This window comes from Ictidomys tridecemlineatus, chromosome 13, assembly GCF_052094955.1.
Source record: "Ictidomys tridecemlineatus isolate mIctTri1 chromosome 13, mIctTri1.hap1, whole genome shotgun sequence".
Taxonomy (NCBI): Eukaryota; Metazoa; Chordata; class Mammalia; order Rodentia; family Sciuridae; genus Ictidomys; species Ictidomys tridecemlineatus.
Genome location: NC_135489.1, coordinates 67,117,619 through 67,140,814, shown reverse-complemented (window position 1 = coordinate 67,140,814; position 23,196 = coordinate 67,117,619). Strand labels below are relative to the sequence as shown.

Here is a 23,196-nt window from a genome sequence, read left to right as displayed (position 1 = left end):
ACCACATATCTCCAAAAAGCAATGAAGCAGAAAATTAAAAGGAGGAAAATAGAACATAGACTATCTGGAAACAGAGATAAAATAGTTCATTACCTGGTTAATATTTGCATTTTTTTTGGTTTAGAGTATGCATAAAATTACAGAGATCAATGTGACACTTACTAGACACTGGACAGTTCAAGAGAAATGTAATTTTAAAGATATATTTTTTTCTATTTTGAAGAGAAATAAGGGGTAGGGGAAGTAGATTTTTTCAGGAACAGATCACAAAGGCAGAACACACAGAAGAGAGGACTAACATGTAACCCCAATTCTATAAATTTTTAATTATATAAATATGGTCAAATTATTTCCCTCTTGCAGGGACTTAATTTTCAAATATATTACAAAGAAATTAAAACAAATGTTTTCTATTATGCATAAGATTGTGGCAAAATGCAACTGCATTGCTGATGTGAGAAAGTAAGAAATTCTAAATCATAACCAAATCTGAACTACTTTTTTACTTGAAAATGTATTATACTGAGTATGAATCTCATAACCTGGGAGTCAAAAAGGCACAGAACATGTGGCTTTGACTGAGATAGTCATTCACAGAGATATTATATTTAACCTGACAGCCTTTCAGAGTTGAGAGGCACTTTGGAAAGTATCTAGTCCATTTATAGCTAGAGATCCATATATCTCTCTGCTAAGGAATTTTTCTGCAGTATCTGGACTCCTCTTGTGACAGGGAGTTTATCATTTATTTATTGAAGATCAGTATCTGCTCTCTGAAGTGAACTGTGTGGTTATGCACAAAGCATGGGTCTCATGAGAAAAAGGTTTAAGTGTTTTGCTTTGCCATTGTCTTCTCAAACTTGATAAAGTGAGTTTCAGAGATAACTGCCTCATTTATAAAATGTGCTATCATTTATTATTTATAAAATGTGCTATAATTCCACACATAGTGAGGTTCATTGATTTCCATGTATAATTACAGTGTCACACTGAATATAGTATTGCATTATTTTTTAAAGAGTTAGATCATCAAATACAAATATCTTGAGAACTAGAATGTCTAGGTTGGAATTTGGATTTACAAATTATTATTTGTATTGTAATAAGCATTATTTCAACTCTGATTTTCAGTTTTTATATAACAGGGGAAATAATAATACCAGAGAGAGAAGATTATGGGCCAGAGGGAGGCAGCATTCTGTGTTGCTCTGTGATCCAGGTCACACCTAGTCGGAATACTGCATCTGTTAGAGTGTTAGAAGACCCCTATACAGCTGATTTCTGCAGAAATCACCAATGCTGTGGCTTCCATGCAGGGCTCTGAGACTCAGTGTTTGATTAGAACTCTAGACTCTGGCTCCTGAAACCCAAAGCCTGAAGTTCTAGCCCACAGAGGGCTTATGAGCACCTTAGCAGAATTACCTATCAGCACCTCTGCACCTCTGCAGAAGCCTCAAACTTTGCTTTACTCCCACACAGTTCACTTGGCTGCTACCTACCCACAGCACAACACCATCACCCGGCTCCCTCCACCTCATCAGACACCCCAGTGCTAGACGCAGACTGCCTCCATCTTGGATCATCTGTCTCACCATATTTGGTAGGGGCAGCTTCTAGATCAGATCTCCATCTGGCCAGGTACAAGGTTTCCAATTCCTCCCTCCCCAGTGTTGATAACTCAACACAGTAAATACCCAACACAAAACAACTCTCAGTTGGATAGCTGTGCAGTATGACCAGGGCATCACCCACCTGGTGTGAGCTGTGGTGTGAGAGGTTGTGCAATTGGAAATTGCTAAGGGAGAGGGAGATGGGGCTAAAGTTTGGAACCCAACAGAGAGACCAGGAACTAGAAAATCTCCAGGCAAGCTAGGGAGATAGTACCAGGTGCACAAGTCATAGGAGTGGTCCCAAAAAGAGACCTGTGAGGTGCAGTCTCCCTTCAGGGACTGGCAGGTGTCACTCCCTGCTTGCAGGCACCCTACACCAGGCCAGTCTTCCCACCCTGGTTACCTCCACAATCCTGAGGGCAGAGACACCGTCTTACAACAAACAACCCCAACTATTGGATGACAAGAGAAGCAGGAAAGATTCAGATCTCTAAAACTAGCAACAACCCTGGCTTTTTTTTCAATTTTTTTTCTTTTTTTCTTCTAGCCCTCAATCCTCTGACCCTCATAGCCCCATCATATGTGAAATGAAGAACTTTGCATAAAATAGAATTTTGAGGACTGAGTCACATGAATAATATAATATAGAGATGTTGTATATGCCCTTTTTTCTTTTCTTTTATCTTATTTCAAATTTTACTATTTTAACATCCTGTATTACATATGTTTGTTTTATGTATTCTACTGTCTTCCCACATACTTGTCTATCCTAAATTATTTTCTGATATTCCGTTCCTACTAACCCTCTTCATTAGATTTTTCTTTCACACTACCTAAGATATATTAACTCTATATCCTCACATCCTACCTCCTCAGCATAACATCCTACACCCCACCCCTATTTCATTGTTCACAATAAGAAACTGTAAACCTTTTTACAAAACTACTCATTATATTTTAGACAACAATTGAATCCAACATTTCTGTACATTTAGACTAAACTGTAAATGCCTTAATAACAACAAATTGTTTATATGTGTTATATTGTTGATATTGGGATCTGTTAACATTGACCTTCCCCACAAAGGAGAGATCTTGGAATGCTACAAGAGCACTAAAAACCTATAAGATAAAAACAATAACACCCCAGACCCACAGAGCTGGAAAAAAAATACATGAGTAACATGAAAGGACAAGTGAAGAAAGTGCCCCAAACAAATCAAGACACCACATCATTAGAATCATTGGCAGTGATAGTAAAATTAATTACAGAGAAGGAGTCCAGGATGTACATGGTAAAAATGTTTGGTGAACTCAAGGAACATATAAGAGAGAAAAAACAAGCAGTAAAAGAACATTTTGACAAGGAGTTACATAAACATATACAGGAAGCAAAAGATCACCTCACCAGAGTTTCTAAAAAAAACAAACAGAAATCATTTAAAAGAAAGAAACAATAAACAAAATTAAAAGTTCAAATGAAAGCCTCACCAACAGAGTAGACCACTTGGAAGATACAACATCAAACAATAAAGATACAATATATAATATTGAAAAGAACTTATACCACACAGTGATAATGGTAAAAAAAAAAAAAAAACATGAGCAGAACATTCAAGAAATATGGGATAGCATAAAAAGACCAAATTTAAGAGTTTTGGGGATAGAGGAAGGCATAGAGGTCCAAACTTAAGGAATGAACAATCTATTCAATGAAATAATATCAGAAAAAATTACAAACATGAAGAATGAATTGAAAACCCAAATTCAAAAAGCCTACAGGATGCCAAATGTACAAAATCACAACAGATCCACACAAAGACACATTATAATAAAAATGCCCTTGGGCTGGAGTTGTAGCTCAGTGGTAGAGCACTTACTTCACAAGTGTAGGCACTGGGTTTGATCCAACCACCACATAAAAACAAATAAAGGCATTGAGACCATATTAGAACAAAAAAATAAAAAATGCCCAATATACAGAATAAAAAGAGAATTTTAAAAGCCATGAGAGAAAGAAATCAGATTACATAAATGGGAAAACCAGTTTTTCAACACAGACACTGAAAGCTAGAAGATCCTGGAACACCATATATCAAGCTCTGAAAGAACATAGGTGCCAACCAAGAATCTTGTATCCAGCAAAATTAAGCTTTAGATTTGTATTACAGGTGACATTTATTTATTTGCATGTAAGTACATATACATACAAAGGTTGAATATACCTTATCTGAAATGCTTGGGATAAGAAGTGTTTCTTCAGATTTCAAGGTTTTTCAGATTTTGGTATATCTGCTTAGATTATTTTAACAGTTGAGCATTCCTCATCTGAAAACACAAAATCTGAGATGTTCCAAATTTTACTGAACCCTCAAAAAGCATTTCAGTTTTGAAGTTTTGGATTAAAAATGCTCAACCTGTTTTGTAATAAACATTATTGAAAAAAACCAAAAACCCACAAGTACCATTTTAAAAATTCCAAAACATAAAATCCACCAATACTTACTCTACATTTTGCAATGCTTCTACCAATTGTGTCTTCTGAACCATACGTGCAAACACAGTGCCATGCAACATCAACTGAAAAAAATTATCAATGGAAGGGTAACTGATGTGATACAGCAATCTGTATACGGGGTAAAGTTGGGAGTTCATAACCCGCTTGAATCAAACTGTGAAATATGATGTATTAAGAACTGTGTAAGGCTTTGAACGACCAACAATAAAAAAATAAAAAAATAAATTAAAAAAAAAAAATTAAAATTTATTAAAAATATTGTTCACAATATAATCATGAACATGTCCATAAACTTCTATCACTTACCTTAGGAACAAGGTCTTAAAAATGCTCCAGTATCACTGAAAATGATTTTCCATTCATTGCAAAATGATAACGAGTCAATTGAAGATCTTCTAAGCTATCATGAACCAACTTAATTGGAATAGCCTGTATATGAAACATCCAGAACAATACTTAGACAGCCAAACCAAATAACATAATCTTATGTTAAATGTAATTCCTCCAAAACTAAATTATTCCATATATTTCATATAAGACACTAAGACTTTAACATTTACTCAAAGAAAAGAAAAATAAGATTCCTCAGTCCTAATGAATCTTTGGGAAGTTAGTTGAGGTTTCTGTTTTCATTTAGATTTTGTTTGTTGTTGTTGTTCTGTTTGTTTTAATACACCATTTTTTTCCAGACTAAATTCAAATAAGCAAGTTTTCAAAAGAGAATTTTGACATTACCTCAGAGTCAATTGCTGATGAATTACTGCACTGTGTTAGTGAGTCCGCATAATGCCAATTTATCTTGGCAACTTTCCCATCCTTTGGAGGTAATGCTTCCGCAATAATAATTTTATCTTGAGGTAGAATCATTCCACAGTCTCTGGCCACAGAGACAGCAGTCAACATGTTGTCACCTATTTTTCAAAATATTTTCAATGTATAAAGATTAAAATTACAACATGAATGTGTATCAAACAAGTATTTTCTGAGAATCAAATCGAGTTGCTATGACTGGGCTGGGAAGAATGAGGATTACATCCTTGATCCTTGGGAGTCTTTTATTTATTTATTTTTAATTTTGACACAGGTATGGCTAAATTGCTGAGGGACTCATTAACTTTCTGAGGCTGGCCTTGAATTTGCAATCCTTCTGTTTTAGCCTCTAGAGTCATTGGGATTATAGACATGTGCCACTGTGCCCAGCTATCCTTGGAAATTTTAAAATAAGCAAATCAATTGGCACACTTATTAAGGAAGCCTCAAATGATGCAAAGTACATATATGCTAAAATCTTGCTCACAACTTCTAAATACAAATACAATCTTTTCCAGACACTATTTGAGTCCCATAACAAACAACACAGTGCAAAATATACAACAGATGCACAATAAACACTGAAATATCCTAGGAGGAAGAATACTAGGGTGGTATCACAGAAAAAGATGAGATAGAAAATCAAGATTACACAAAACAAAAAGTTAAGACAGGTAATAGGAATAGATGTAATAAGAAGTTAAAAAAGAACTTCTCCGTCATGAGAAGGAAAGAACTGAAGAGAAGCAAGGACAGGAGAAGTAGGCAAAGGTTTGGGGATCCCACTGCTACCAGAACTGAAGAGTTAAATATCTTTCACCATTTTCTATAGACTACCTCCTAGAGTATCTTCCTGTGGCCCTTGAGAAATAGTCACATTCTGTCATGGTGAAGGAGAAGGAGACACAGATTGTAAAGTGCCTTAAAGGAGACATTAGAATTAAGAATTTTCAGAACACCAATAGATTTAGTTATCTTAAGCCATGCAGTAAGAAGTATGCTATTAGATCTTGGGAGTTAAAGACAAAAATGTACTCAGGTTCTTTCTCAAAAAGTCTTACTGATCACACAAATGCCAAAAAGTAAGGTAATTTAAACCTGATTATTTACTATGAAAAGCGCTGGTACAATTTCACACAGCTAAAGAATAGAAATTATGTAACATTTTCAACAGTATAAAAACACCAAAGAAAATCAAATATTGTGTCAAAAAAGCAAAATGAACCTCGAAAGTCATTATGAATTCAAGTAAGGATAATATTTTATATATGTGCACACACACCTATGTATATAAATCTAATTCTAACAAGTATCAATAATTTTCTATATATCTTGCAGGTCTGAAAATTGTAAAGGATCTCAAAATGGATAAAACGTGCTCTTAATTCTCAATAATTTTATATTCTAGAGAAAGTAACTAATTAACAAACTAATTTACAAGTAACTAATATACAGCAAAGTATGTTACGTGCTATACAAATATATGATTTAAAGAAATAATAAAAAGGAAAGTTGGAAATTTTATAGTTTTCTTAATTATTTTATCATACTTTTTATAAACATAATTTGCAAGACCTCAAGAAGAGTACACCAAGATTATCTTAAACCTTGGAAAGATATTCAGAGCTGAAGCAGGACAATGTAGGATGGAGCCACTACAAGATATACTTTAATAACTAACGTATCATTCCTCAGTATTACATAACTTGGACTTTATAGCCACATTCAATTTTCTTCTGTGTTCTTTTACAAAGTCTAACCTGTGACCATGACAGTGCGAATGTTGGCTTTATGCAAATCTTCAAGTACTGCAGGGGTTTCTTGCTATAATTTGTTTTGCATTATAATTAACCCAATAAAATCCATGTTGTTTTCAATGGCATCTCTGCAAGAAAAAAAGTGTTAACACATAATGGTTTAGTCAAGAGAACAATGTTGTTCCCTTTATGTTGATAAAACATTTTAAAATCTATAAATTCTAAAGTAAAACATTTTATATGCTGAATAAATCATGTGTGCATCTAAGTTCAATATTTCAAAAAAATTTAAACCTGGAAAATAATTTCCAAGAACTATACTTATGAAATATTGAAATAAAATTCCACACTTTTAAACATGAAAAACAAGGAACATTTGGAAATCTATATCTTTGTGAAAAAATAGTCTATTCTAGCACTAGGAATACTAGTCTAGGAATGTTCATTTTATATCCTATCCAAATATAAGCATAAATATATTTTTTACTGTCCTTCATAAAATATAACCTAATTTAAATGTCAAGAGAAAAAAGGAAAAAAACTGTACCACAAGCACATTTGATATTATTTTCATTGTTATGTCTCAATACTATAAAATTTCTAAGAAATAGAATTCTTAATCCTAGAAAGTTTAAGAACCATTAGAAGTACAACAATTAGATCTATTCAAGATCCAGAGATGAGCCTTTGAGAACACTGATAATCAATACAGTTATCAAGATGCTAGTCTTCAAATAGCTGAATGCACCAGCACTATGCTATTCACAAGTATGCCAATCACTGGGAGGTAAAAGACAAAAAGGCATAAATGATGACTACTTTTAAGACACTTAATGAGGGAAATGACATGTAACTAGAGAAATATGTAAAAATAATGTGTACTTCAGAGTTATAATGAATAAGAAGTCTGTTCAATGACAGTCACATTCTCAAGAAATTTCATCTTACCAAAATCATACCATAGAAATCTTTTTCAATAGGGAAAGGGGACTTAAAGTTAGCAACTAGAATTTCAGACTTGCAATTAGCTAAGTAATTTCTCTACATAAAAATTCAATAGTAAAGGAGCTGAGTATACACTTATGCAACCTAAATGCTATATCAATAAGTAGTAAAGATATTAAAGAATAGATAGAAAACAAAGTGAAAGACACTCTGTAGTAAAGGAAGGAGAAAAAGCTTTGAAGCCTGATATTGTCTTAAGTATGAAGTTGTACCAATGTGAAACTATTGGGTCAACAGTACCAGGTTTCCTATAAGGTTCTATTTCCTGGCTTCAGTTGGTTTCCTAACTCACCTGTGAATAATACAAGTTAAGGAAATCATGACCTCTAATAGAATGTACTGTTCAAGATATAAAAGATTAAGCTATGAGAAAGGCTTATTTCTGTAAGGCAGAATGCAAAAACAGAGGTCTTGGTGACTAAAGGATGAAGAATAAAGGAAATAGAAAGAGACAGTTGATAGGGAGGGATAGAACATTCTGGGCAAAAGAAACAACCTATTGACAGGCTTGGAAGGCTCTGTGAAACATGAAAAGCTAGTGAACTACAACTAATTCACCAATTAATCTATAAGAGGAAAACAGCAAAAGGTGAAGTAATAAAGAAATAACAAGAGACAAATGTGCCCTTTGCAGGAATTAGGAGGTATAATACATCTGTGGTTCCTGCCTATGCATGCGCATCAGATCACTAGGTAGAAGTTGTTTTGTTTAAAAACACATGCTTAGAATACCCCCAAATACATGGAACTACCAGGAAAACCAACATATGCTTAGAATACCCCCAAATATACAGATTACCAGGACAACCAATGAACATTTCTTTCTGTTTGCAAAATATTAGGCACACTATAAGGTTCCTAAACAAAAACTCTATCTTCAAAAGGGTAGGTTTTAACCAGTTATAATAAAAGTAACAATTCTTTTTTTGTGGGGGGGTATTAAACATTGAACCCAGGGGTGCTTACCCTCTGAGCCACATTCCCAGCCCTTTTTATTTATTGAGACAGAGTCACTAAGTTGCTTAGGGCCTCCCTAAGTTGCTGTGGCTGGCTTTGAACTTGTAATCCTCCTGCCTCAGCCTCCTAAGTCACTAGGATTAAAGGCATGTGACACTGCTCATGGGCAAAAAGTAGCAAAATCATACCATAGAAATGTTTTTCAATAGGGAAAGGAAAATTAAAGTTAGCAACTAGAATTTCAGACTTGCAATTAGCTAAGTAATTTGTCTACATAAAAATTCAATAGTAAAGGAGCTGAGTATACACTTATGCAACCTAAATATGGGGGAAACCCATATTTATATATAGAAAGAAATGTGATGTTGGTAAAGCCATTTGACCAAAGGCAGAGATAAATGGGGTGGAGAAACGGTATTGGGTACTGTGACTCATGACACTTTTTACCAAATTAGTGTTTAGATCCAAACACTAGGCAAAACAAGATCATCTGGGAAGAAAAAACTTCTGTAGAATTGCTCAATGTTTCAAGAACATGCCTGACACATAGTAAACACTTGATACTTTACAAATTTAAAGTAGTTTCAATCATTTTTAAGGAAAAACATACAATGTTATAATAGTATAGGCAAAAAGTCAATATTAAATAAAAAGGAAATTAGAGGCTGGGATTGTGGCTCAGCAGTAGAGCACCTGGCTAGCATGTATGAGGAACTGGGTTTGATCCTCAGCACCACATAAAAATACAGAAAGAAAAGAAAAAAAAGGAAGTTTATTAAAAATAAATATTTAATTTTAAAAATAAAAGGAAATTAGATATTGGAAAAAATGTACTTTTACCTCAGTCGTCTCAAACCATATTGCATTATAAAGGCACATGTGCATATACTTGCATACATTCAATAAAGATGTGTATTTACTGACATATAAACATATATGATGCATTACTGAGAAAACTGTAGGGACAGCTGTCCAACCTTACCTACTAATATTCTGTACTTTATGCCATGTCAGTTTTGACTCCAATTTTCGATGTGCAAGAGCAATCACACGGAAGCCTTGTTTAGTATAATCTTCTAAAACTTCCTCAAAATCAATAGGAACTTTTAAAAGAAAAAGTAAATTTCACAGTTAACACTACTAATACCAGCTTACAGAAATACCAGAATTTTATCCAAATCCTAGTTATTTCCTTACCGGTTTCTGGTTTACAAAGACTGGCAATGACCTCGGGGGCTCCTTTCATGTAGGCATCCATTTTCTTATCCCCTAGCACCTTTGCAACCACACTCATACGTTGCAAAGCAGAAGAAAATGGGAACTGGCGAACAATTCCTACCTCATAAATAGCCTATATAATTTCAAAAGATGCACAAAGCACTTATTATTCTTTAACAATAAAAACAAATGCATTTAGGTAACAAATAAATGTTCTTCACTTACTGGAAGTTCAAACAGTTCCTGAAACCAAAAGAAAAGAGTACAGATTAAGCCAATCAATGTAGTCAAGTTAGAAAAAACTTTAAGCATCCACAAACATTGGGAGAGTATCAAGGATCCCTCATTATTTGAAATTCAAGACTTGATATTCCTTCTCTACCATTATGTTCTTAAAAATTTTCAAATATTCTAGTATTCTAGAAATATTAAAACATTAAATGCTACAAGGGAAAATTTAAAAAATCACTTAAAGATTTTTCTCATTAAGGCATTACTTAAATATTCTTTTCATGAAATTCTAGGTATACAGATGTAATTTTAAAGGATTAATGATCATGTATGTAAGTCATAAGACACTAAAAGCTGCTCACTATACAGGAAAGAAAAGTAATGGCATGAGAATTAAATCTCAACATTTTATAAAGAATGCACATAGCACACCAAAGGTATAGTTTGATAAATGAACTAAAACATAGATGTCTGCATAGGAGAAAGACATCTGACTCCCTCTTCTAGCAATATTTCAAAATCACAATTAAACATTAAGGATGCATCAATAAATAGTACTATCCAGCTTAAGCAATTTCGCACCATTTCTTGGTTTCCTGCAGGTGTAGATTCAGGAAGCAGCTGTTTAGGAGGACGAACCACAGTGGGCATAATTCGATTATGAAGTGCTGTTTCTTCTTCTGTTGCTTCTTCCAGAATCTGGAAGGAAAATATTCACTGCTGAGAGCCATTGCCAAGAAGGAATGACGCATCGAAATTTCCTTGCCAGCGTACCCCATGTTGCTTAGAGGAAGGACTCTCCATTGTGGAAATGGACTTGTCTTAGATCATTTGCAGTGACATTGCATGTATGCTTGAGTAAGGTGACCTTGCTCAAGGACCAGGGCGGATCCAGGTTTAGGGCGATCAGGTTTTAGGGAGTATCCTGCTCCTTGGGTTTAGGGCGGTTCCAGGTTTAAGGTGTACCCTGTGGGAATCAGGCCTATCCTGCTGCCTCAGGCACGCCCGATCCTTGAGTTACTGTTGAGTTCTTGTGGGATTCAGAAAGTATTTGGGATTCAAAGCCTGGTGGACTACGTGAATTTTGGAGAAGAACGTGGATTTCCCCAGAACGTGTTTGTAGAGGGCCAGTGTGAGTTCGGGAATAAAGAATTGCTGTTTGAATCTACAAAGCTGTGATTTTGTGCCCAGCCAGACTGCGGCAATTCACTATATCACTTCATAAAATTCAGTTCATTGAATACATTTTTAAATGGAATTAATGGCCATTTTCAGTCAATTAAAAAAAAAACCCCTGCTATCTCACATAAGTAAAACAAAATACAAAGAGAACTAGTTGGATACCTAGCAACACATGATATAAGGGAGACACGAGGTTTAAAGTTGAGAAAAGAAATGAGAAAAACATCTCTCATTTTGCTCCTATAACCTACTGGGTTTAGGTAATAGCTTTGTGAAAACAGAGTTCTTGCGGCTCCTAAGGACTCCTTTCCTCCAACAGGAGAAGATTCCACAGTATATGGAGCTCACAGATATAGTTAATAGAACAGGTACAGAACAGACTAAGGCACCAAAATATGAGTTTAGAGTTTTAGTATGAACATTTCTTGTTAGGCTAGTACTACCTTAATCCCTTGAAATTTTACTTTAAAAACATTTTCCTTGGTTAAAAAAAAATTCAAATGGGGGTATATAGTTCAATGGTAGAATATGTGCCTACTATGCTCAAGACCCTGGATTTGATCCCCAACATCAAATAAATAAATTAAATCAAACAAAACCCTATATTAAACTTGTTTTCAAGAGAAACAACACACTAATTTGACTATAACTGAAGTGATTTATCAGTAAAAAAATGAGGAAAATTGTGACCAATTAACCAATCTTATATAATTCTATTTCTCTCTACATGTTAAAGTCTCTGGAATTGGGATGTAACTTTTATGACATTAATTACAAGGATCATTCGTGCCTGATTATATGAAACCATCAACTGATATATAAGATCTTATCAAGTCAAGGATCAAAACATCTCAGGGTCTACAAAAATGCTATTATGCAAATTTACTTATTTATACAATTTTTTCAAAAGATCAAACATTGAACACTAAATCTACTGAAAACCCATTTACTGGAGAAAAGCATTAAAGAACAAAATAGATAAATCAACCTATTTTGCTTCTCTCTCTATAAATAAAGTGAGACGCCTCTTCAGGAATTAAATCTGAAGAGTACTTACTGTGAACTTTCAAAGATGGCAGACAGAGTATGTATCATCCACCTCTCTCTCTTTCAAAATGTTAACAAATTGCAAAAACAACAAAAAGAAAACAAAGAAGTGGCTGGAGCAGATTTCAAATAGTAAACAAAAGGCAAACTTAAATACTGATTAATAAAAACTGATTTAAAAGAGACATATGGGCAAAAATAAAAATCTGACTGCAACTGCCCAGAATTATCAAATCAGACCTTCAAACTTGAATAGCAAAGTAACATCCAGTTGAATAATAAAAACCAAAAACAAACAAATGGGGAACAGGGGAAATGTTCCCAGACAAAATGAATAACTCAAAAGCTAGAAAGGATCTTTAAAATACTATTATTGCACCTATAAATAAGTGGATGCTGTAGCTGAATGCAGTGGTACACGACTATAATCCCAGCAACTTGGAGGCTTCAAAGCCAGCCTCAACAACTTAGCAAGACCCTTACTTAGCACCTTAGCAAGACTGTGGTTAATTAAACACCCCCTGGGTTCAATCCACAGTTCCCCCCCCCAAAAAAAAAAACAAGAAGTGAATGCTGTCAAAGTGTAACAACCATAAGTACTTACAAATTAAAATTACCAGTGGCAAAACAGAAGGAAACTGAAAAATGCCAAGAAATTTAGGTCTGAAGTCATCCTACTGACTCATTTAAAGTCCTCCTTATTGACTTCTAACATACTTGCACCAGCTACAGATACCTGAATTACTTTATAAACATTAAACACAGCCTAAGTGATCAGCCTCTATTAAAGGTATTTAAATGTGTTAATTCAGCTGAAACATATACTTTTCATTCAATTAGAAATATTTCTCCATCATTAGAAATTTCATAGTTGATTTTTTCTTACAGTTTTAAGATAGACTGTTATCAAAACTACCAACAGAAATAATCCTACTGTAGAGTAATTTAATTTTAATATAATTTTTTTGAAGTTACTTATATTTTAAAATGTTGAACTTACCCATCCAATGGCTTCAAACCTTTTTAAATCAAGTGGATCACCAGAAAGCATTCCTTCAATTTTTGTAAGTGAATGACAGGTAGCCATACAAGCAACAAACTAAGATTTTACCAACATTTCATTACAAACATTTTCTTCTGGTAAAAGAAATCTAAACAGAAAATACACTGAATTAGGTTCATAAATCCCTAGACTCAAGACAATATTCTAACAAGCAATTTCAGTTTTGTATTACTTTCAAGTCAGGTAGGGTGGCACATGCCTATAATCTCAGCCACTTGAGAAGCTCAGGCAGCAGGATCACAAATCTGAGATCAGCCTGGTCAACACAGAAAGACTTCACTTAAAAAAACAAAACAAAAGCAAAACCCTTTTAAATCCAAGCTGGGCATAGTGGAACACATCTGTAATCCCAGTGACTCAGGAGGCTGAGGCAGAACAACTGCAAGTTCAAAGCCAGCTAAGTAACTTAGTGAGACCCTGACTCAAAATTTTAAAAAAATATAAAGGGTTGGGGATACATGAGTTTGAGCCCCAGTGCAGGGGCTGGAGAAAGAGAGACAAACTTTTAAATCCAAAACTGATCTCCTAAGAAAGGGAAGTGTTCCAAGTGCCAGAAAAAGAGGGAAAGGAAAAGTGGAAGGTTGTGCACATGAGCTGATGCTGTGGCCCGTGAGGGAGGAGAGGAAGCCATCTCTATACTCCAATGACTTGGATTTTAATATAATACAGAAATAGGAAACAAAGCTATAGCCACATACAAAACAAAAGTGTCAGGAGAAATGAAGTAACACCTTCAAAATGATGAGAAAATACAAATGACAACCTAGATACCTGCATAGTTACACAATCATTCAAGAGTGACAATGAAATAAAATCCACGAATGTAGTTGCATAAAATGATAACTTAATCCAGAGGAATGAAACTTTTTTAAATGGCAAATCTAAACATGCAGACTTTATAAAATCAAAATCATAAAACACTATGTAATAAATATACTTAAGAAAGGAGAGGAATAAGCAGGATAAAAGTAATCTATTGTCTGGGTTTTCAGAAGGCAGAAATGAAAAAAGAAATTAAGAACCAGCAGTAAAGATAAGGATGCATAAATTCCAAGAAAATGAGAGAGACAGTGAAATAGGAGAAAATTTAAAAAGTATGCATATAATTTGGGATGAAGGATAGTAGAAATAATTTCAAATATATCTAAATATATTTATATGTAAATCGATAACAATAAGTATATCAAACACAATGATTGAAAAGCAAACAGATGGAGAAAGATATTTTAGGCAAGTGTTAGGCAAAAGAAAGCTGTGTGTAGCTACATAAATATTAAACGAAATAGATTTAAGGTAATATGTGTTACTGAGATAAACAAACAAGAAGATACAACTCTTAAAATTACATAACCAAATAATACAGTCTGTCAAAATATATAAACCCAAATCTGGAAGATTTCTAAGGGGATTAAAAAATGATATAAGCACAACTATAGTACTAGAACTTCTGAGCTTCAAAAAAAAAGTAAATAGATGAGCCTAAGGGAATGTGCAATGCACAGTACTAAAAAAATTTAATATAAAACCCAGAAAATACAAATGACTTCTAACAATAAGGAAAAGAATAACCACACAAAAAGTTATAAATAGGTAATAGAGAGAATGACAAATGACTCTCCTCCCCAAAAATATGAAGATGCTTAACTTTGTAAGTAATGAGAAGAATGTAAATAAAGTAATAATAAATATCCATTTCATATCTGTTCATTCAGCTAAAATTACAAGTCCAACAAAACTAAATTTAAGCAAGGATATGCAGCAACGGGGAGAGTGTAATCTTCTTTATTGAGGGAGAGTGTAAATAAGAACTACCATCACCAGGCAGAGAACAGGCAATATCTGGTAGCACAGCTGAAGCCAAATCCAGGCTACCACCTACAAGGATCTGCTTATGTAGACTCAGTCACATGTCACAAGCTGTGTCCAAGAATTTTAATTGTAGTATTATGGTTAAAGTAGAAGGAGAAAAAATGATATTGTCTTAGTAGAACAGACATTATGTTTAATTATATATCAGAATAATTTTATTCAAATTAATAAATTAGATCTACATATCAACATGAATAAATATTAAAAACAATCTGAAAGGCAGAAAAAGCTGCAAAAACACAGCATTCCACTCGTGTATGTTTATTCAGATTATGTAGGTAATAAAAATATAAAATATACAAAAATAAAAATAATTTAAGAATGGTAATAGCAACAGGGAAAGGGAGAGTGGGACTCTAATTTCTACACAATTTCTTTAATATTTTAATCTTTTAAAAGTAAATATAGCCAGGCACAGTGGTGCATACCTATAGTCCCCATTGGCTAAGGAGGCTGAGGCAGGAGGATCACAAGTTCAAAGACAGCCTCAGCAAGTTAGCAAGGCCCTTAACAACTCAGCTAAACCCTTTCTCTAAATAAAACAGGCTAGGATTATGGCTCACTGATTGAGTACCCCTGGGTTCAATCCCTTATACCCACTCCCCCACAATAAAAATAAAGATCTAAAGTAAATATGGCAAAATGATAACTGTTCAGTTTGGCAGTAGTTATGCAGTTGTCTCATTTTATTTGTTATATAATTGAATGCTGCATGTGCTAAAATATGAAAAATTAACTAATAAACTATCAAATCCAGCTGATATTTACCAGGCATTTTCTACTCGTTGAATCCCCCAGAGATCTAAACCGTCTTCAGTAAGCGTTCCAGTCTAAAATAAAAAGAGCACATATGCACAAAGTAACGATTATACCTCAAGAAATAAGAAAATGCACACACATATCATTAAAAACTATGCTACATATACACAATGGAGTACTATAAAGAATCTGAAAGAAAAGAACAGGAAAATCACCAATTACTAACAGAGAATGTCTCTAGGACAAAGGGTTAAAATAGGAAGCAAGGTTGAGAACAGTAGTTACTATATGGCCCTACCATGTAGGAGCGAAGTGGACATATCTGAACAATCGTATGTTTATGTGCTTATATTATAAAAAGAATGCACCAATCAATGTATTAGTCAGTAAACAATACCTATAATGCTGAGATGGCTTAGGGTATAGGGAGTCCAGAGAAGTAAGTTAAATGGTATTGGGGAAAGAAGTTAAGTCCAGATGTAATGACCTGGTTTCTTCAACAAAATGATTAAGGTTGAGGGAGAAAGAAAGGCAAAGATTAGTTATGTAACCAATGTAATACAAAAATCCCACCTTTAAATATGAGACATTTTTGAGATAGGCAATGAAATCTGAATATGAATGGATATTAGACAAAACTTAAGAACTGTTAAACTTTAAAAGTGTGATAGAGGTGGTGTGGTAATGACTTTTTTTTTAAGCATCTTATTTCCAGACATATGTAGGTAATTACTGGTGTAGATGTTATGTTACAATGTCTGATGCTGCCTCCTTCACAAAGAGAGAATGGGTGGGGTAAGAGACAAAATGCTGATAACTCTTAATAAGTAGATGAGAGCTTATTATACCTGTATCTTTTCTCCACTTTTGCATCTATTAACTAACTTCCTTAATACAAAAGATTCCAAGAGCTGGGGTACAGCTCAATGGTACAGCATGTACTTATATATGCTTGTGAGCTCCTAGGTTTTAATCCCCAGCACTCTTACACACACACACATCACACACACACACACACACACACACACACAACATAAACAAATTTTTTGAAGAGATAAATAAAAGTGATGGGAGTATATAACCTTTTAATTTTTTTCAAAACATACTTTTTTTAATTTTTAAAATTTGTTCTAGTTATACATGACAAACAAAACATGTTTGCACTTTTATATAACATACGTAAATGGAGCATAGTTTCTCATTATTCTGATTGTACATGTTGTAGAATAACATTAGTCATACAGTACATAATTTGTTCTTATTAATTATAGATGACAGCAGAATATATTTGGCTTATAATACACATAAGGAGTTTAACTTCTCATTCTTCTGGTTATACATGATGTGGAATTACATTCACTGGTCATGTATTTATATGAGCACATAGGAAAGTAATGTCTGATTTCTTTCTACTTCCTATTCCCATTCCTTCTACCTTTCCTTCATCCCCCTTTGTCTAATCCAAAGTAGTTCTATTCTTCCCTACCCTCCCCCACCTTAATGTGATTTAGTGTCCACATATCAGAGAAAACATTCAGTCTTTGGTTCTTTGAGATTGATTTATTTCACTTAGCATGATATTCTCCAGTTCCATCTATTTACCAGTAAATGCCATAACTTAATTTTTTATGGCTGAATAGCATTTGATTATGTAAATGTACCACATTTTCTTTGTCCATTCATCTGTTGAAGGGCACCTAGGCTGATTCCATAGTTCAGCTATTGTGAATTGAGGTACACGATGTGGCAGCATCACTGTAGTGTGCTGATTTTAAGTCCTTTGAGTATAAAGTGAGGATTGGGATAACTGAGTCAAATAGTGGTTTCATTCCAAGTTTTCTGAGGACTGTCCATACTGCTTTCCAGAGTGGTTGCACCAATCTGCAGTCTCACCAGCAATGTATGAATGTACCTTTTCCCCACATCCTTGCCAGCATTTATTGTTAGTTGCATTCTTGATAATTGCCTGACTAGAATGAGATAGAATCCCAATGTAGTTTTAATTTGCATTTCTCTGTTAGAGAGGTTAGATATTTTTTCATATATTTGTTGACTAATCACGTTTCTTCTTTCTGTGACGTGCCTGCTCAGTTCTTTTGCCCATTTATTGATTGGGTTATTTGGGGTTTTTTGGTGTTAAGTAAAACATACATTTCTCATGTTTGAAAACAAAGTGCTCAAAAAATAAAATTCTTTTATCAGTTACCTAGAACAGTTTGAAGAAAGGTTTTCTAGTTTAATCTTTCAGCAATACCTAACTTCCCTTCAAGAGGAGAAATAGGCCACGCATGGTGGCACACACCTGTAATCCTAGCAGCTAGGTAGGCTGAGGCGGGAGGATTGGGATCGCAAGTTCAAAGTTAGCCTCAGAAACTTACTGAAGCCTGTCTCCAAATATAATAAATGCGTGTGTATAATAAAATATAATATATAAGTAAATAAGGGCTAGGAATGTGGTTCGGGAGTTAAGCGCCACTGGGTTCAATCCCTGGTACCAAAAAAATAGAGAGAGAAACATTAAGGGAAAACATATCTCACAAAAGTACACAATTTGTTATTTTCATAAAATTTCTGACCTTCATAATTTTGCAACATGTACTCAAAATTAGAGCAACATTAAACACATATACTTATGAGCAAATAAAAAAAATCATAGCAAATGTGTCTATGGAGCCTATTCTGTTAAATTAAGACTACCTAAAAATACAAAGTTCACATAATTTTTACACTTATTGCTACTATATTTGAACCTTTTTTATTATTATTTTTGTTTGAGACAGGTTCTTGCTATGTTGCCAAAGCTGACCTCAAACCTGTGGACTTAGGAGAGCCCTGTCTCAGATGTTGTCCAAAGCACTGGAACTAAAAGTGCATGCCACTGTGCCCAGCTTACTTATTACCCCAGAACAAGGCATAATACTGGATGCACTTAATCAGTTGCAGATTTGAGCAAATAAGTAACATCCAAAAGCTTTAAAAATTGAGAAAATAAAAAAATATAAAAAAGATGTATAGGGCTGGGGATGTGGCTCAAGCAATAGCGCGCTCGCCTGGCATGCACAGGTGCTGGGTTCAATCAAGGAAGGAAGGAAGGAAGGACGGAAGGAAGGGAAGGAAGGAAGGAAGGAAGGAAGGAAGGAAGGAAGGAAGGAAGGAAGGAAGGAAGGAAGGAGGGAGAGAGAGGAGGGAGGGAATTGTGTAAACTAAAACTAAAAAATATTTAAAAAAGATATATAAGTAAACAAACTGAGAAAGAGGAAAATTAGAACCATTAAAAAAATGACTATAAATTTGTTGACAAAAAATGAAAGCACTCTAAATATTTAAAAGCTACCCAGTAACCTTTGAGAACAATTATGAAACTGAACCAACCTTGTCAAAACAAACAAGATTCAGCTGTCCACATATATTTATCTGTTGGGAACTGATACAGAAAATACCAACATTTTTCAGTCTTCTCTGAGCATACACAATACCAGCAGTCATTGCAGCAGGAAGTGCAGGTGGCACAGTAATTGTAATGATATCAAGAGACTCTATAATTATTACCCCAACTTCTTCCTACAAATAAAACAAAAACTAAATGTCAAACCCCATATTAAATATTTACTAAATTAATGTGGATATTTATTCAATAAGTCTGTAAACATTTTTAATTTGATATACAAGCATGTGTGTAGCTACAAGTGTATATATGTATACTTATACATACATATACACATCTATTATGATATCTAATTTTCTTCCTTCAGAGATTCTACAAAATAGAAACTCAATGAATGGTCAAGAGAACTGTAAAATCCCAGCTACAGGAAACTTCTGACAGTTATATTTTTATAGTCCTACATTTTTCACAAGGCACACTTCTAAAACAAGTTCAACAAACTCTGCCAGATATAGTTCATCTGGTAAGCGCCATACTGACCTAGTCTCTACCAGGGGAAAAAAAAGAGATCTTACAAGGTCCTTTCAATTAAATGTTCAAAAAATAAATTTATTCTGTATATTCTATCCCAAAGATAAAAAATAAAGTTTCTGGTTTATGTGTTTTTTTTCTTTTTCCTTTTTTAAAGTCACAAATAGGCAAGAGGGACTGGGGATATAGTTCATTTGGTAGAGTGTTTGCTTTACATAGCACAAAGCCCTGTATTCAATCCCTAGCGCCTCCCCGCTCAAAAAAAAATGGCAAGTAAAAGCCCATCTAACCCAGAGTCATCAAAAAAAAAAAAGAAAGAAAGAAAGAAAGAAAGAAAGAAAGAAAGAAAGAAAGAAAAAAAAACCAAAAACCCCTGAATGCTATGACAGAAATATCCTATATTTGTTCTTTGTAATACAATAACTATTAGGTTCATATGTCTTCTTTAAATTAGCTTAAAAATTTAGTTTCTCAGTCTTACTAGTCACATTTCAAAATTCTCAACAGTCACATGTGGTAAATAGTTAAGGATCAACCCTAGTAAGAGCCCTCATACATACCTCATTTAAAATGCTATTGATAATCGTGTAGATGAACCTAATACCAGCCACTGCCACAAGACACAGCAGAAACAAGTAGGCATCTCTGTAGAGTTTAAAATCAGTTGGTTTGGGATACAATATGGCACAAACAAGCTGTCCTTTGGAAGTACTAAATCCTTTCCCCCATGAAAAAAAAAAAAGAAAAGAAAGAAAGAAATTAAAATTACTTACATTTTCTATACAGAAATAACAATTATCTCCCAGAACAGAATATCTTTTTAAACATTCAACAGGTATAAAACATGCTAAAATATACAAGAGATGTATTTTCTACCTGTTCGAACTACTATGGCTTTGACGAGCTCTCCAGTGTAGAAACGAGTCTGAATAACAGTCATCCCCCAAAACAAAGTGTGTCATTTATGTGTTTCTGGACTATATATTTCCTCACCCATTCCTTTTATATCCACTGAAGGATTTGGCAAATTAGTCTTTGTCACTGGAACACTTTCTCCTATTTAAAAAAAAAATCACAAATTATTAAATTAAATGAAAGCACACAGAGAACTAGTACCAAACATAAAAACCTTAAATTGTGAAATATTATAAATACTAGAGTACTGCTTACAATAGTTGTTAAGAATTACAGCTGAATTAATTAGCCTTTTTTCTCTGAACTTTGTCACCTAGATATGAAGTTTTGTCTCTCATACAAATTCCAGAAAGAGATCTGTGACTAAAAGGTAGTATTTGTCTATATTTGGAAATGATAGTGCTATAGAGTTTCAAATAATTTTGAAGATGAACAGGGGAGTTGCAATACCCTAGCACCTGTTCTTATACCCCTAACAATGGAACTAGAAAGCACTGTTACCTCAAATACCCTATAATATGAATATCCACGGCTAGCCAACCACTATACACACACACACACACACACTCTTTCTCTCTCTCAAACACACACACACACACACACACACACACACACACACACACACACATACAAGGAAAAGGCATCTGGGAAAGGGAGATAAAATAAGGAGTTTGGGGGTTATCCCAAGCAATCACTAACAGCCAAATTCTTTTCAAAATTTAGTTCTTTCTACATTTATATAATTTGTTTCAAAGGAGGCACTGGATATTAAAGCATATATGTGATTGTGTATTTTAATACAAAACTCTAGTTTCTTAAGGTTATATAGGAAACATCTTCTTATCAAACTGACTACATTCACATATTTAAAAAGATATAAATATCTACCTCCAGATTATGGTCTGGAGGTAGTCTACTTTTTTAAAAGTCTACGTTTCCCCAGTTTAGCTAAATATAAATCATTATGTATTCCCATTTTTTACAAAACAAACAGGGAGGCAAATATGTTATGTTTTCTGTAGGCAAAGGACTTTTCTTCTTTCCTTACTATAAATCATTTCCTTATGTCAAAAAATAGCAAGAGATGGGGCTGGGATGTGGCTCAGTGGTAAAGTGCTTGCCTAGAATGCATGAGGCACTGGATTTGATCCTCAGCACCACACAAATGTAAAATAAAGTGTGCACCTAAAACTAAAAAATATTTTTAAAAAATAGCAAGAGACAGGCCAACACACGTACCCAATACCAGCATGGTTATTTAGGATCACAGCTAAGTATTTTGCAGAATTTGGTCTACGCACATTTATGAGTAAAAGATATACATGACAGTTAATTTTAAAAGTTTAAACAGTTAACTATTTAATGTTAGTATCAGTTATAAACGATTGATACAATTTTATTGGTTTGGTTTAACTCACCTGTTAACATGCTTTCATTTACAATGCAAGTACCATTAATAAGTACTGCATCACAAGGCATGACTGTTCCATTTAAAGGAATGACCATCACATCTCCTGGCACAAGGTCTGTAGAAAATATCTCTTCTATTTCTGAATTTTAAGAAAGAAAAATCTGAAAAGAATATCCTTAAACTTGAAATAAAAGCAGGGCAAACAAATCAATGATCCATTCAAAGGTCTCCTGATCTTAGTGTTAACACAAAAATACTCATAAATCCAATGTTTTGAGAAATAGGATTAAACCAACAAAGTATGGGTGTGTCAGTTTGTCTCCTGACAGGATAAACTGTGTACAGAGGATGACAAGTGCCTGTGTTTACACTTTAACATTCATGACACCTGTTAATGATCAATTTTAGCTATAACATATCCATCCATCCATCTCAGAAAATAAACACAATGCATCTATACAGAAGAGTCACTGAAACAGGTCAAACTCAAATTTCTATTAACATGAAAACATTAAAAATTCAGAAGATTTTAAAGAGTATTTTTATTATAATATTCTTCTATGTATGGTATGTGTGTGTGAAATATACAGCATTTGAAAATTTGCACATGAAAGATATATCCATAGACTATTTCTGAATACAGTTCCAGTATTCTTTTTATACTATTTATAACCCTAATGTCTCACAGCCTTCAATATTCTTTAGTCTTTTTACATATTATTTTAAATATGACTAAATTTATTAAATAAATTAAGCATTATAACATTTTACCTTGTGTATTATTTCCTTGAAAATCTAAATTAGCTAAACACTTTTTAAAAAGATCTTCCAAAGGACAAGAGGTTTTTCTTGAGTCACCTAATATTTAAGCATTCTCTCTTCCTCTTACTTCTTCATTTCCCAGCCCCCCCCCCCCCAGATTTAATAT

General features: G+C 33.9%; 1 pseudogene across 1 annotated transcript; it reads right to left on the bottom strand.

Annotated features, from left to right (window-relative positions):
* Positions 1–4,449: 4,449 nt before the first annotated feature.
* LOC144369668 (polyamine-transporting ATPase 13A3-like) lies at positions 4,450–22,411 on the bottom strand (annotated as a pseudogene). Its single transcript, XR_013429430.1, has 13 exons — positions 22,276–22,411; positions 20,819–20,998; positions 20,503–20,660; positions 19,399–19,587; positions 16,036–16,097; positions 13,336–13,486; positions 10,689–10,805; positions 10,101–10,118; positions 9,855–10,008; positions 9,640–9,760; positions 6,699–6,823; positions 4,864–5,039; positions 4,450–4,557 (listed from the first exon to the last, which is right to left on the bottom strand). The product of XR_013429430.1 is annotated as a polyamine-transporting ATPase 13A3-like (transcript).
* Positions 22,412–23,196: the final 785 nt, after the last annotated feature.